This window comes from Gopherus evgoodei, chromosome 5 (genome assembly GCF_007399415.2).
Source record: "Gopherus evgoodei ecotype Sinaloan lineage chromosome 5, rGopEvg1_v1.p, whole genome shotgun sequence".
NCBI lineage: Eukaryota > Metazoa > Chordata > Testudines > Testudinidae > Gopherus > Gopherus evgoodei.
The window spans coordinates 27,040,730-27,057,237 of record NC_044326.1 but is presented as its reverse complement, the minus strand read 5'-3'; the positions used below and the strand labels follow the sequence as shown (position 1 = coordinate 27,057,237).

General features: G+C 43.1%; 1 long non-coding RNA gene across 1 annotated transcript; it reads right to left on the bottom strand.

Moving 5' to 3' along the window:
- Positions 1 to 10,804: 10,804 nt before the first annotated feature.
- On the bottom strand, positions 10,805 to 14,712 carry LOC115652579. The gene is made up of 3 exons (XR_004000686.1): positions 14,637 to 14,712; positions 14,268 to 14,272; positions 10,805 to 10,817 (listed from the first exon to the last, which is right to left on the bottom strand). It is a non-coding gene; the product is annotated as an uncharacterized LOC115652579 (long non-coding RNA).
- Positions 14,713 to 16,508: the final 1,796 nt, after the last annotated feature.

Genomic DNA, 16,508 nt, shown 5'->3' with positions numbered 1-16,508 from the left:
GATTGAAAGGTGTTCAGGTATTATAGTAACAGGCACCACGTCAATATCTTAGATAGATGTAAGGAAAGAGAGACACAATCAGGTCTAGAACCAGATACTGCCCAGTAAAAGCCACCAAAGGTCATAACATATGGGAATATAATTTTTAATAGCTTCCTCCTTTCATAAGTTGATCATTGAGCTAGTTCTGCTTCTTGCTCCAAGCTAGGTATTTTTGCATGTAAAAACTTCTTAGCTTCACAGGAACAATAACTCTATGCAGCCATATGATTTCATCAAGGAAATATAAAGGGCTAGATGTGACACTGGTATATGGGGAGAGGCATGGGACACAGTGTTCTTTTCCTCCTCATTTGCCCCACCCAAGAGCCAAGCACAATCACAGTCCCTGTACTCAGGCCAGTGCAGTGCTACTGCCTTTGTGTGCTCTCCAACGTGAGCATTGCCTTAATGGAGATGGGGAAGGGAAGTGGGGCCATAACCCTGACACCACCACACAAATGAACAGGCTGTGCCTTCTTCCACCCCATGGCTAGTTCAGGAAACCAGAACATTTCCCCTAATGGGTCAGATTTTCTTGCTAATATTATGCTCTGTCCTGTGAGGATTTGAACTAGACCCATTGTTTCCAAAAATACCATATTTTCAGCTGATTGCTGCAAGGAGATGAGCACCTGTCAGCTGTGGGCCTATATTTTCCAGTAATGCAAGGGGTTCCAACAAGCTGCTTCTCAGCTTCAGATACATTCCACATACTAAGAATCTGGGATAATCGAGTAAGTATTTTCCAGTATTTCTGAGTTTAACTATAGTTTCTTTTATCAATTAGGTCAAAACCTGCTTTAATATGCAGTACTCCGTGTCTGATTTTCTTTTTTGCCTGATATTAATGTACTGTGAATGCTATGATGAAACCATTTAACAGGAACTTTAACTTAATTATTTATGAAGATTTTTTTTTATGTCTCCAGCACCATAATTATGTATGACCCTTAAAAAAGTGGGACATGGTAGATGAAGTGATTTCTTTTATTCGACCAGCTGCTGTCAGTGAGAGAGAAGCTTTTGAGCCACACAGAGCTCTTCTTCTAGTTAAAAAAAAGTGACAGATCCCTATCCATCTAAGTTAGGTCAAACATGGCAACAAAAAAAAGGGATGAGAGTGTTTGGAACAGGGATGGGGTGGCAGGGATTATTGCAACAGTGGAGGGTCAGATATACTTATTGCTACAGATGTAGCGTGTCAGTTTCCCCTTTGACAGCTGGCTGAAATGGGAGCAGAGTGGGATGAAAGCTGGGGACAACTCAGCTCCTCTTTCCTCTCCTCCTTCAAATCTCTCCTCAAAACCCACAACTGGCAGTTGTGGGTTTTGAGAAGAGATTTAAAGGAGGAGAGTGATGTTTCATGGTCTAGAGATAGGGGTGGAGAGTATCTTCCAAGCATGGAGATGGCATAAGAAAATATGATGCCTTTTGAGGGACAAGGAGGCTGAGGGAGCATCAGAGGAGGTGGATCAACAGATCATAGGGAAGCTGGAAGAGACATGGTGCAACTTGGGAGAGCTGTGCAGAGCCTTGAAGGTGAGGATGAGAAGCTATTTGTTGAGCTCTCTTGATGTGCTTGGAGCTGTTCATTATGTAGAAGACACGGTCCTCACCCCAAAGGCCTATACAGCCACTAAGATTGGCAGTTTTATTTGCCAGTCTTTCAATTTAGCTCTTACAACTCTTACAACTGAATATATCCAGCACCAAGAACATTGCCAATCTCTTGAGTCAGAGGTGGTTTGCTCTGAATGGCTCTTCCAGCATGAAAAAGAACAGTGAGTGGAAACATGCAAACAGTCTATACTTCCTCCACACTGATCAGACCTGATATGTGTTTTTGTCTACAATCTATTTTGCCTAATAGAACGGAGGCAAGTATGCTTAAACTAATGTACGTGACTAGAGTCAACCCATTTACTATGACTGACTTACAGTTCCATCTTGCCTTATAAGTGGGGACAGGGATTCTGCTGCATTGACTTGCACTGTGACATTGGGCAGAAGACTGTTTAACCAATAATCATGATAATTTGTCCTTTTCAGTTTTAGTTACTCTTGGAAATTTTGTGTATTAGAGTCGTATCTGGAAGGAGGAAGCCTTTATATTGCAAAAGTCCTTTTTTGAACCTTTGTATAGTTTAATCTACTGAGTGCTGTACTGCTTTGGTCTAGTTCTGGTGGTTGTGCTTGCTGTGAGGGGCATTTAGTGGCCTGTGATATACAGGAGGTCAGGAACTAGATGATCTTAGAATCATAGGACTGGAAGGGACCTCGAGAGCTCACCTAGTCCAGTCTGCTGCATTCATGGCAGGACTAAGTACACTTCCACCCCAATATAACATGACCTGATATAACACAGATTCGCATAAAATGCGGTAAAGCAGCGCTCCACCGGATCAGCGTGTCAGCTCCCAGCCACGGCGCTCCACTTCCTGCCGCCGGTAAGTGCGGGGAGGTTGGGGAAAGGACGCCTCCCGTACTCACCTGTGGAGGGAAGTGGAGCGCCATGGCTGGGAGCTGGCAGAGTGGAGCAGGCTGGGGCCGGGCTGATCCGCTTCCGCCGCTGCTGATGAGTGCAGGGAAGTTGGGGAAAGGACGCCCTCTGTACTCACCTGTGGCTGGAAGTGGAGAGCCATGGCTGGGAGCTGGCAGAGTGGAGCAGGCTATGGCCGCTGCTCTCCTTCTTGCTGCTGGTGAGTGCGGGACCTTTCCCCAACCCCCACCCCCTGCCATCCAAGTGACATGGCTGGGGCCAGGGCAAGGAAAGCAGAGTGGGCTGGAGCCGCGTCACTCTGCTTCCCGCCACAGGTAAGTGCAGGGGGCATTCTTTCCCCACTGTCTCCGCACTCACCGGCAGCAGCGGAAGCGGAGCAGCCCAGCCCCAACCCACTCCATTCCACCAACTCCCAGACGTGGTGCTCTGCTTCCTGCCACAGGTGAATACGGGGAGTGTCTGGGGCCGGGCTGCTCTGCTTCCTGCCGCTGCCAGTGAGTGCCTGTCAGGGGGAGTGGATAGGGGTCGGGGCAGTCAGGGGACAGGGAGCAGGGGTGTTGGGTAGAGGGTGTGGTCCTGGGGGTTATTAGGGATGAGGGTATCTGGAGGGAGTGGTTAGGGGACAAGGAGAAAGGGGGCCAAAACAAGTTCAATATAATGTGATCTCACCTATAGTACGGTAAGATTTTTTGGCTCTGGAGGACTGCATTATATTGGGGTAGAGATGTATTATCTAGACTGGGGCAGTCAATAGGCAGACTTCATATCAAAGCTGGACCACCAGATGCTTTTGAATGGACCCCATAATCTTTTTATTTGCTTATCATTTTTATTCTTTTATTATTTTCTCTGGAGTCTGGATCTTGATTACACCTTGACCAAGAAATTTGGACTTTGACAAAAAATAATTGACTACCATGAGAGCTGTTTGTCTAACCTACTCTTAAAAATCTCCTGTAATGGAGAGTCCACAACTTCCTTAGGCAATTTATTCCAGTGCTTAATTACCCTTTTAGTTAGTTTTTCCCTAATGTCTATCCTAAACTGCCCTTGCTGCAATTTAAGCCCATTGTTTCTGTCCTATCCTCAGAGGTTAAGGAGAACAATTTTTCTCCACACTCCTTGTAACAACCTTTTATGTACTTGGAAACTTATGTCCCCTCTCACTCTTCTCCAGACTAAACGGACCTATTTTTTTCCAATTTTCCCTCATAAGCCATGTTTTCTAGATCTTTAATCATTTTTTTTTGCTCTTCTCTGGACTTTTTCCAATCTGTCTACCTCTTTCCTGAAATGTGGTACCCAGAACTGGACACAATACTCCAGCTGAGGCCTAATTAGCTTGGATTAGAGTGGAACAATTACTTCTTGTGTCTTGCTTACAACATTCCTGCTAAATACATCCCAGAAGGATGTTTGCTTCCCCCCGCCGCATGCAACAGTGTTACACTCATATTTAGCTTGTGATCCACTACGACCCCCAGATCCCTTTCTGCAGTATTCCTTTCTCGGCAGTCATTTCCCATTTTGTGTGTGTGCAACTGTTTGTTCCTTCCTAAGTGGAGTATTTTTTATTTGTCCTTATTGAATTTCATACTATTAACTTCAGACTCTTTCTCCAGTTTGTCCAGGAGATTTTGAATTTTAATCCTATCCTCCAAAGCGCTTGCAACCCCTCCGCGTTTGGAATCATCTGCAAACTTTATAAGTGTGCTCTCTATGCCAGTCACTAAATTATTGTTGAACAGAACCAGAACGAGAACTGATTCCTGCGGGACCCCACTTGTTATGTCCTGCCAGCATGACTATGAACCACTGATAACTACTCTCTGGGAATGGTTTTCTTGTGGTCCCTTCTGGCCTTAAACTCTATGACTATGACTAACAGCAAAAAAATGTTGCATGGGCCTCCTGCCTTCAGCACTTGATCTCATTATTAGCTTCATGAAGAAACTCTACCCTGTTCATGAGTAGTGAGTCAGGAGTCAGTAGTAGTGTACAGTAGGTCAACCCCAACAATAGGCATAAGTGGCATATTTAATGTTCATAGCTGAAGTGTGCACATACCTAAAAATAGAATATCATAAATTCCTTTCTAGACAAATCTCAGCTACTATGAAACAGAAAGTTATTTAATACAGTTCTGTGCTATTTCAGACTCAGTGGTACCATAACAATCTTCACCGACTGTATGTCAGTATAGCTCTACTAGCTTCAGTGGACCTACTCTGGTTTACAATAGTTGAATGTCTTGCCCACGATGTCTGTTTCTCTCTTGATTTGCTAAACTATGGCATATTTAATCATTTATGTTTGATTCCTTATAAAAATTCCCTGGTCCTAACCTGAACCATGTCAACTGAAATAGAGTTAAAAAACATTTGGTTACTAACTTAACTGCTCTGAGACAAGAATACATAGGAATTAATGTTACACTGTTCCCACTGTGACAAGATATGAGTAACACATGTGCACTGCAATATCTTCAACTCTGCTTTCCCTCAATAGGGCCTTCCTACACACCAGTGCCATAACATATGATTATGTAAAATTGATAAAGAAAAAATGCATCCCCTGGTTTGTCTTTGCCTGTCTAATATAGGGTGACCAGATAGCAAGTGTGGAAAAAGAGAAAAAAATCCAGAGGGGGGGGTGAGAAAGGGAGGGAATAGTTGTGTATATAAGATTGAAAAAGTTGAAAGTAGAATGTGCACATAGGCGCCTTCAAGGAGCCCTACAGTACAAAGTAGGCCTCCTAGAGGGAGCCGAAGCCCAAGCCCCTCTGCGTGGCACGGCTTGGGTTCCCTCAGCATTGTGAAAAATCTGGGCAAAATGATGTCCTGACAGGACTTTGATCGGGATGGGGACAAAGCCCCTAATATCAGGACAATCCCCATTTTATTGGGACATCTGCTCACCCTAGTTTAATATCAAGCAGAGTGTATTAGCTGGTGAGTTGAACTCCCCTAGAAAATAGGATTAAGACCAGAAATGCAGACTGACCCTTAACAGCAGTGCCAACAGGCACTGTTTTGATAGACTTGCATTCAGCAGTCGAAGACTGCAATCCACCCTCCAGCAAACTTCCTGCGGCTTCCAAATACAATGTGACAGTCAGATTGGGAGGGGAAAAGCAAGCTATATATCTGCTTTATTTTAAATAAGCCTCTTTTTAAATATAACCATTAGTTTTTATTGATGGGACTAATGCTTTGCATTTAACCTAAATTACAATAGGAAAGGAGATGCTTAAGGGTAACTGGGTGATGAAAGGACTACATTAGTGTACATGTCCAACGGCTGCTGTTTCTTATTTGTAATGCTGAATCCACATGCAAGTCAAATTTAATCTATAAACGGTGGCGCCTAGGGAGTATACACTCAGATTGCCTTGAGAAACTAAATACTTTTATCAAATCACCAGATGGACCATTATTTGAAAACCATTTTCCTGAACAACATTGTTGCTAATATGCCTACCTTCAGTTAAGTTCATGGGCATTTCATAAGTAAGGCAGATAAGCTAGCATGTTTGGCCTTATTGTTCATATTTTATTTAAGCATTTCATTTATTTCAATAAATTTTCTGTATAATACAACTTAGTCTTCATGAAGCTGGCATATTTTAATTGTATAGTTCAACTACCATCAAATTTTGATCCTCAGAAATGCCATGATATTCTACTCATACTCACACATTTTAGAAAAAATAATTTTGTCTAATTTTCTGGCTTCATAAAGAAGTTTGGAATATTGTATGGACAGAGGTTGGGAGAAGGTAGCAGAGCAGATGTGGGCTGCAAGGAAGAATAATGCCCCACATTTGAAATCTTAAGCAGGGTATTATAGAGAGGAGAGTTTTGGATTCATGGATCATTGGAATGGTTTCTGTGATGACAGCTTTAAGGAATAGCTAGAGATTGATGTGGTTGGTGCTCAGTCTGCCAGGAGGTTATGTCCCATTGGGATTTGCCATGATGAGAGCCTATTTGGGTTAAATAATCTTCACTTTAGCAGAAGAAGCATCAACCTCCTAGGTGCAAACCTTTCAGACCTCTTTAATTATGCTTTAAAATCAGCCTGAGCAGAAGAGAAGGGAAAGTTGCTTTAATTCAAATGATAGCATAAGTACTTGCAACATACAAAATAAGGTGGAAAATAGGATTGTTCTGAAATAAAAGATGGAGAATAAGAAGAGTAGGTGAGTTTAACCACTAGCATGTCTGTACACATGCAAAACAAGTTAAGGCGACCTAGATATATTAGATGAGGGGAATTATGGCTTACTTAGTGAGCATTACTGAGCCTTGGTGGGTTAATTCTCAACTGGAATGTCAGCCCTGCTATATGCAAAAGCTCAAAAGGGACAACAAGGGGGGATAGCTCAGTGGTTTGAACATTGGCCTGCTAAACCCAGGGTTGTGAGCTCAACCCTTGAGGGGGCCATTTGGGGATCAGTCCTGCATTGAGCAGGGGGTTCACTAGATGACCTCCTGAGGTCCCTTCCAACCCTGATAGTCTAAGAGGTGCACTTGGTGTCAAAAGTATTTACAGTGTTAGCAACTACAGTTTGACAGTGCAGTGGGTGGTGGTGCTAAAAAAAGTATCTGGACTAACATTTAAAGCCCAATTCTCAGAGCTGCTGAATGTCTGATATTCTCCCCTCCATTAAAGTCAATAATAGCTGCAGAAGCTCAGCTCTTTTGAAAGTCAGGCTGCTAATCTTTCTAGATGTATTTCTAGTGTACCAGTGACCATTGTGCCTGGGTGCTAAAGGACTCTAAGCCACATGACACCAAACCCAAGGGATTTTTAAATATCCTGTGTTGGGGCATACTACCCCTATAAAGGATAGTCTGATGCTTACAACCAAGACAACCTGGAGGGAAGAAAAAAAAAAATCAAAGAACACCTTGCCCCATCCTTGAGGGTGGGCTATATGAACAGGAAAAGGAATCTGAGCAAGAGAGAACAATGCTGGGGCTAGGAACAACGCTGGCTGTTACAGGCCCCAGATCACTAGCCTGACCTGAGCACTAGATGCTTTATTTTGCTGTCTATAAGTTTGGTTGCTCTGATTCAAAGCTTTGAGGTAAAGGCCTTATGAACTGGGTTAAATGGCTTCTCCCCTGACCAGATGGCTAAGGAAAAGGGAGAAAGCCAGTTTACCTCCTAGAATGATAGGGGAACTAGGAACTCTGCTAACAGGGCTCTACTTGGAGGCCTTCCTAAAGGGGGCATTTATTATTGTTAGTTTGGCTTCCCTCTTCTTGAATCCCATACACACACATATAGCTGCTCAGTAACAAATACAACCAAATGCATTCAAGAGTAGGGATGTGATATCCTTCCTGTTCCCGTCCAGTTGAGCCTGCTTCCAGTCAATTCTCATCTGCCTAGCTTCTCCTGCAGATGCAGCCTGTGAAGTTAATTGGCCCACCTGGCCACCTTAACAGTACCATATTGGATACCTTCTCACAGTACCACATTGCCAGAAAGATATACAAACTGAGCAAAGAACAGAGAAGAGAGACAAGGATAACCCAAATGGTTACCCAGACTAGTTTTTGCTAAGTATAAGACTAAATGTGTTAGATGCACTTTTTCTTTCAAGCTGAGTTTCTGTCCCAGTATTTAATCTTGTTTTACTACAACATACTGTCCTTGAGGAATCTCTTTCAGGTCATCCTAAAGGGGTGAAATAATGCTTAGCCTCAGGGGCTTGGTCTTCACTGCAAAAAAATGTTATTTTTTTTTTAAAAAGACAGAGAGCTAACCTGAGATAGTCATTTAAAATACTCACCTGTTTCCAGTGTAGTAGCAGTAATGAAGGAAGGGTTTCTGAAGATTACCACCCTCTGCATTCTCTGTTAGAAGAGCAAGGATGAAGGACTGGGGTTTAAATTAAAGATGAAGATTTCTGGTTGAAGTCAGAGAGGGAATCCTTCTCTTTAGCTTGAGGGAGTTCATTTCCTCTAGAGCTACTCCTCTTGCTGTTTCTGCATTGCCTGGTAAAGTGGAGAGAGTGTGGTGAAATCAGGCAGGAGAATCTGAGGCAGGAACAGTAAGAGAAACTGCCTGATTCAAGAGTTTACTGATCTCCAAGCCTTTCCCACCAGTAAGTGGAGCAGAAACCTTGATGTAAGTCCAGCCAGTTAGAGTTGTTGAGCAAGTGCTCTCAGAGACCTGTGCTATGACATCAGTCCAACAGGTTAGAAGTGGTGAGCTAGTGATGTCACAGAGGCCTGAACCTGGATGCAGGAACAGTTAGCCAGGGATGTTGAGCCAATGACCTCACAGGGGCTTGTACTGTGACAGCAGAACAGCTAGCTTTTAATGTTCTGAAGCCTTCTTTTTCAACACTTGAGGTTGGTAATACTGAATTAGTGCCTGTAATGGGGTTGGCACCCACTTCTCATGAGTGCCCCCTTCTGGTTGTGTTCTTTAGTTCTGGTGACCCCTTTCAGTGGTTCTCAGGTGGGTTTGTCAGTGACACAGTGCTCTGGCCAAGTCACACTGTCTGCCTGTTAACCAACACAAACCCCTTCCAGGGTATACAGTCCACCAGGGCCTATCTCAGTACTCCTCTAGTGGTCGTAGTCCAGCCCTAGCTTCCTCCCTGAAGAAGCTATCTTCCTTCAGCTCTGCCCAGGCTCAGTCCCTGCAACCAGCCAGGAGCTCCCTTAAGGCTCCCTCAGTCCCTGCTAGCAAACCATCAGCCATAACCCTGCTGCTCCTGCAATCCTTTCTTCTCCTGCTGCAAGCAGCAACTGACTACTGCTGTGCTCTACAGCTCCTTTTATACGGTCCTCCTGGGCCCTGATTGGCTGCTTCCCCTGCACCACTCTAGCCTGCTTGGAAGACCTCTCCATTGCTTCTTTTCTCGGATGGGTGTGGCAGAACCCCAAGGCTTCCAGCAAGGGGGCTTTTGGGCCTAATCCACCCCATCACAATGCCATTTTTTAATGTCCCCATTTCCCCAAAGAGCTGGATAAAAACAGCCATTTAATGGCAATAACTTTTGGTAATCACCTGCCCAGGCCTGACCTGAACCAAGGGATATCTATATAAACTATCTGTCCTTCCTCTCTCACTCCTTTAGCTATTTCTAAAGCATCTTGGTATATAAGTATCTAGAGTTAAAACTCTTTGTTTTCAGTCCTCAGTGCCATTCCATCACCTTAGTATTATTCTGCATTTAAGAAAGGACATTTTCTGTACAGAAGGACTGGTAGAAGGAGTGTTTGAAATATCTGATAGTGAGAAATGTTTGGAATTTTCCTAGTTGACCAGACATGTGTGGTGTCTAAGCCAAGTGTCCATTCAAGATGATGTAGTAAAATTCACTGGCATAAAAGAAACAGGTTTTCATTTTGGTTTTCTACAGGCCTCTCATGCTACTTTCTGAACTGATTGTCTTTGTGGTTTGTTACACAATAACTTTTGCTGAATCATCTTTTTACTGAGAGCAGAAGGGAAACAGCCAAGCAAACATTTCTCCAGAAAGGCCCACTGGAATTTTAAATGGTTCTTCTTTTGTGTTCTTTGCATAATGTGTTACACTAAATATGAAACATTTCAACAGCAACTGTAGTGTGTGTGTGTGCGTGTTGTTATTCAGAAAAACTCAAGTCTCATAGAACACAATTGCTGGCTAATTCAGAGTTTGTTAACATTGTAATTGCTGGGCAGAATGGACAACATTTCTAGTCAGTGTCAATGATGAAATGAAACAATCGGGCCGGCGAGATTCAGATGAGAAATGACATTAACATTTGCTCCTTCTCACCTTTAAACTGCATTATGACTTAAGATTATATGTACTGAGGGAGAGAGCAGCAAAACTTTTACCAAACTGTCTTGTCAGCAGCATTATCATCACCAGGAGAACATGCAAAGAAAGAAACATGGGGTTTGTCTGCACTGGGGACTTGTCCCAGTTACATCCATTGGTGGCTGGCCACCAGTATAGCTGTACCAGTGCAAACCCTGAATGTAGACAGGCAAAGCTGTATAAATCACAATTTGTACCAGGGAACAGTTTCAAGCAGGGACAAGCTACATTGATGCAAATCTTGTTTATAGCAGTTTTGCCTATCTCCACTTTGGTGTTTTATGTAACTTCAAAAACAGCCAGCAGAGGCTGGTTTTGACCGCAGATCCGTACAGTCTAATGCCTCACTTTTGAAAATGGAGGATGACCTTTGGCCTCTGCAATAACACCTGCATCCTGCCATGTCAATCACAGCTGCTCCCACATAGATTAACGGTGTGTCTACGTTACAAGGCACTACAGCTATATTGCCTAGTGTAGATACTTATTACAGAGATGGAAGGGGGTTTTCCATCACTGTAGTCAATCCACCCCCTTGAGAGGTGGTAGCTAGGTTGACAGAAGAATTCTTTTGTTGGCCTAGCTGTGTCTACAGTGGAATTTAGGTTGACCTAACTTTGTCACACAGGGCATGACATTTTTCACAGCCCTGAGTGATGTAGCTAAGTTGACATAAGTTTTAGGTGTAGACCAGGCGTAAGGGTTTGATTAGCATGGCTGTACTGATGGCTAGTCCCTAATGGCTGAAACTCCCAGTGTAGGCAAGGCTGTAATTACAGATGTTTAGTAAATTAAAATAGTGCTTTATTTCTGCCATATTTTCAGAATGTTTTCTTTAAAAAGGTTTTATTATACAGCTCTTTGGAGGCAGGGGTTAGTTTTTGTTCTGTGTTTGTACGGTGCCTAGCACAATGGGTCCTGGTCCATGATTTGGATTTCTTGGTGCTACTGCAATACAAATAAATAAGAATAATAATTAATAATGTTGGTGGAATTAGCAGCACCGCCTACAGGTAAGGTTGCCATTATAGGACTCTGTTTGAACTTGTTTATAATTTTACCAAATTGTAACCATCCAGGCTGAAATTCTCCATGTCAGGGGCCTGCCGCAGGCTGAATTTTTGAAAAATTTAAGCAAAAATGGTTAACTATTTCCAAGAATGAGATTGAGGGAAGTGTTTTGCTCATGTTAAAAAATACTTTACAATCTTTTTGTTGAGTTGATATAGCACCTCCATGCTCTGTAGCAGGGACTTGAAATTTGGGTGGCAGTAAGGTGTCACCCTGGTGTGAGGAATGTGCCTTTTGCTTTCCCAGTGGAAAAAACAGTCTGATTTGGCCATGTTATAAGCTTTTGAAAAATCATAGTGTGCACATGCTCAGTAGAGACTGGTAAAGTTTGGCATCTAGATTTTCCAAAGATCCTGTTTACACTGAGTATGTTTGACCACAGGGGTTTAGAAGCTGAGCAGGTTTAATTATGCTGCCAGGAGAGCTCTCTCCCACCAGCATAGAGTGGCTACACAGGAGACCTTACAGTAGCATAAATACAGCAGCTCAACTGTGCTGCTCTAAGGTCCGTAGTGTAGACTAGGGTGACCAGACAGCAAGTGTGAAAAATTGGGATGGGGGAGGAATAGGAGCCTATATAAGAAAAAGACCCAAAAATTGGGACTGTCCCTATAAAATCAGGATACCTGGTCACCCTAATGTAGACATAGCCTAGGTCTGGAAGCATTTTCCAATTTCTTTCTGAAGGCCTAGCATTTAAAATGCTGGGCATTTAAAATGCCCCTTTTGATCTTGCCCACTCCACAAAGTGACTGGCTTCTGGTTTCCATGTCAGTTGTTCCTGCCTGGAGGTGTTAGTCTGAGTCAAGCTCAGTTTGTCTTTAAATTGTCAGGATTTACAGTGCATTTCCTTGGTCATTTCATCTAATCAGTCTCTGTTTTACATTAAATATGAATGATTGTAAGATTCAGACCCTTCCATCACACAAACCAATAGCCTTTGCAATTGTATTAGGACAAAGAAAGGAGAACAAAGGGAGCTACCTTAGTGAGGAGTTAGGCTGAAGATAAGGCAGGGACTTGGAAAAAAAAAATCAAGGGTGTGATTTTTCTCCCAATGAAGTCAATAGTTTTGTCACTGAATTCCTTTGGAGCAAGAGCTGGTTTCGATGTAGATATTTCTCAGGTTTTGGAGTGCCTAGGTAGCTCCAGAACTCTGACCTAGAAGGATCAGGAAGGATTTAGCTGAAGGTTACTTACATTACAGCCCTACAACTGAGCCAGCTGGCTATTACCGAGGCCTGGTCCACACTACAGCGTTAAATCGATTTAAACAGCATTAAATCGATTTAACTCTGTACTCATCCACACTACAAGGCACTTTAAATTGATTTTAAGGGCTCTTAAAATCGATTTCTGTACTCCTCCCCAACGAGAGGAGTAACCCTAAAATCGATATTACTATATCGATTTAGGGTTAGTGTGGATGGAAATCAAAGTTATTGGTCTCATTCCTTTAATGTAGCTACCCAGAGTGCACCGCTCCAGAAATCGATGGTAGCCTGGGACCATGGACGCACACCACCGAAGTAATGTGCCCTAGTGTGGACGCGTAAAATCAATTTTATAAAACCTGTTTTATAAAACCGGTTTTAATAATTTCGATTTTATTCTGTAGTGTAGACGTGGCCTGAGTTTGGTGGGAATGGGTAATTTTCAGATAGAAGATTGCATCTTGTTGCTCTTTAGTGGCCAGTCCATATAGGAACTTAGTCTATTATAGCTGCCAGCTAGAGAGTTTAGGCTGATGTGTTTGAAGCTGAAGGACTCATTTTTAGCGCTGAGGGTCCAGGTTCAAATTCTGACAGTCCAAGGAGGCCTGTTTACAGAAGTACTGACTTTATAAAAGAATGTATTTTACCAAAGGTGAGCAGATCTGTTCCAGAATAAGGATTGTTGCAGACTTTAGCTGGAAAGTTTTGCAGTGGGAGCATTTATAAAATCAAGTCTAAAATTTAAATCCGTGCATTTGATTTTCCTACCTTTCCATCTTATTTCTGGATAGCACTGGCCACAGTGGCACTTTTGTGGTCAGAAGTGTGTTTTTTCACACTCCTGAGTGACAACAGTTTTACTAACAAAAGGACTAGTATAGATATAGCTTGAGACAAAGAGGGGCTGATGCTAGTAGATGAAGGAAGTGCACAGGAAGCAGAGACTATTATGCCTTCTCTGGGGAGGGGAGGTACATCAGGTCAAGTGTTATTGCAGAGAGTTTCAAATGCACAAATGATTGTTCATTAATACCTAGCAGTCTTCCATTTAAAGTCAATAGAAGTTGGTTGCATAATGCCATTGCACCTTTAAAAGTTCCCCCATGTGCAGGGCCAGTGCTTCCATTAGGCAACCCTAGGCAGTCGCCTAGGGAGCCAGGATTCGGGGTGGGGGTGGAGGGCGGCATTTTGTGCGCTCCCCACGGGGCGAGAGGGAGCTTCCGGTTCAGCTCCCGTTGCACCGCCGCAGAAGGACCTTCTGCCGACGTTTCGCGGAAAACAGCAGCAGGCAATTGAGCAGCTCAGTGACTGCTGCTGTCGCCTGCGGCATTTTGGCAGAAGGTCCTTCTTCAGCAGCGTGATGGGAGTGGAACCGGAAGCTCCCATGCACCCCATGGAGAGTGCACAAAATGCTGCCCCCTGAATTCTGCCTAGGGCACCAGAAACCCTGGCGCCACTCCTGCCCACATTCTATCACACAAGGCAGACAACTAAATATTGCCAAATTCTGTAAATGCTTGAATACAAATGCAAGAAATTTAAATACAAAAAAGGGGGAAATGGAGTGCCTGGTATTAAATGAAGATATTGATATAATAGGCATCACAGAAACTTGGTGGAACAATGACAATCAACGAGACAATACCAGGTGACAAATATATAGGAAAGAGATTAAGTCATGCCGGTGGGAGTGGCACTATGTGAAAAAAAGGATGGAGTCCAATATATTAGAAATCTTAAATGAATCACACAGTATCATAACATTTCTATGGAAAGAAATTCCATGCTTGAATAATAGAAGTATAGCAATAGGAATACACCGACCACATGACCAAGATGGTGAGGGGGGACGGTGAAACACTCAGGGAGATTAGAAAGGTTACAAAAATGGGGGATTTCAACTATCCTCATATTGACTGGGTACATATCACCTCTGGATGAGATAGAGATAAAATTTCTAGACACCGTTAATGACTGCATCTTGGAGCAGCAAGTTCTGGAACCCACAACAGGAGAGGTAATTCCTGATATAGTTCTAAGTGGAGAACAGGGTCTGATCCAAGAGGTGATTATAGCTGAACTGTTCAGTAATAGTGACCATAAAATGTAATTAAATGTAATGTGTGTGTGTAAATACTAAAGAAACCCAACACAGTAGTTTTAACTTACTCATAGACTCATAGACTCATAGGTCAGAAGGGACCAATCTGATCATCTAGTCTGACCTCCTGCACAAGGCAGGCCACAGAACCCCACCCATCCAGTTTTATAACAACCCCTATCCCAGGATCGAGTTATTGAAATCTTCAAAACTGGTTTGAAGACCTCAAGCTGCAGAGAAACCACCAGCAAGCGACCCGTGCCCCACGCTGCAGGGGAAGGCGAAAAACCTCCAGGGCCCCTTCAAAAAGGGGAACTACAGAAAAAAGACTAGTTAAATGGAAATTAAAAGGAACAGTCACCACAGAGGCTCAAATTAAATATATACCCCAATTTATAAAAAAGGACCAAAAGAATACATCCAGGGAGAAAGAGAAAGAGGCAGAGACAAAAATACATATTTTAATAATTGGAGGTAAAATCTTATTGAAAATAGAAAGGAACATAAATTCTGGCAAGTCAAGAGTTAAAATATAATTAGGCAGGCCAAAAAAGATTTTGAAGCGCAACCAGCAAAAGATACAAAAAAATTTGCTGTTAGTTTTTGTAAGTGCATCAGAATCAGGAAGCCTGCCAAACAATTGCTGGGGCCACTGGACAATCAGGGTTCTAAAGGAGCACTTAAAGGCCATTGTGGAGAAGCTAAATGAATTCTTTGCATCAGTCTTCACTGTGGAAGATGCTAGGGAGATTCACTTGATCCATTCTTTGGAAATGACAAATCTGAGGAATTGTCCCAGAACAGGATGTCAATAGAGGAAGTTTTGGAACAAACTGATAAATTAAACAGTAATAAGTCACCTAAACTGGATAGTATTCACCCAAGAGTTCTGAAAGAACTTAAATATGAAATTGCAGAACTACTAATTGTGGTATGAAACCTATCATTTAAATCAGACTCTGTACCAGATGACTGACAGATACAGTGCTGGCTCCAACTTTTTTGCTGCCCCAAGTGGCAGGAAAAATAAAGAGCCCGATCGAGCTGCCACCAAGTTGCCGCTGATCCAGAGCAGGCTGATCAAACTGCCACTGCCACCACTCCGGACCTGCCACCCTGACAATGGATGCACTTCCGCCCCTTTCAATTGGCCACCTCAGTTTACCTACTTCCTTCGCTGGTGCCTGGAGATGGTATCATAACCTTAGTCCCAGATTTGGACCTTAGCGTCCAAAATATGGGGGTTAGCATGAAAACCTCCAAGCTTAGCTACCAGCTTGGACTTGGTACTTGCTGCCACCACCCAAAAAATTAGAGTGTTTTGGGGCACTCTGGTCCCCCTGAAAAACCTTCCCTGGGGACCCCAAGACCCAAATCCCTTGAGTCTCACAACAAAGGGAAATAATCCTTTTTCCCTTCCCCCCTCCAGGTGCTCTTGGAGAGATACACAGACACAAGCTCTGTGAAACTACACAGAGTGACTCCCCCTCTCTGTTCCCAGTCCTGGAAACAAAAGTACTTTCTTCTTCACCCAGAGGGAATGCAAAATCAGGCTAGCAAATCCAACACACACAGATCTCCCCCCCTGATTTCTTCCTCCCACCAATTCCCTGGTGAGTACAGACTCAATTTCCCTGAAATTTCCCAGTAAAGAAAACTTCAACAGGTCTTAAAAGAAAGCTTTATATAAAAAGAAAGAAAAATACATACAAATGGTCTCTCTGTATTAAGGTGACGAAATACAGG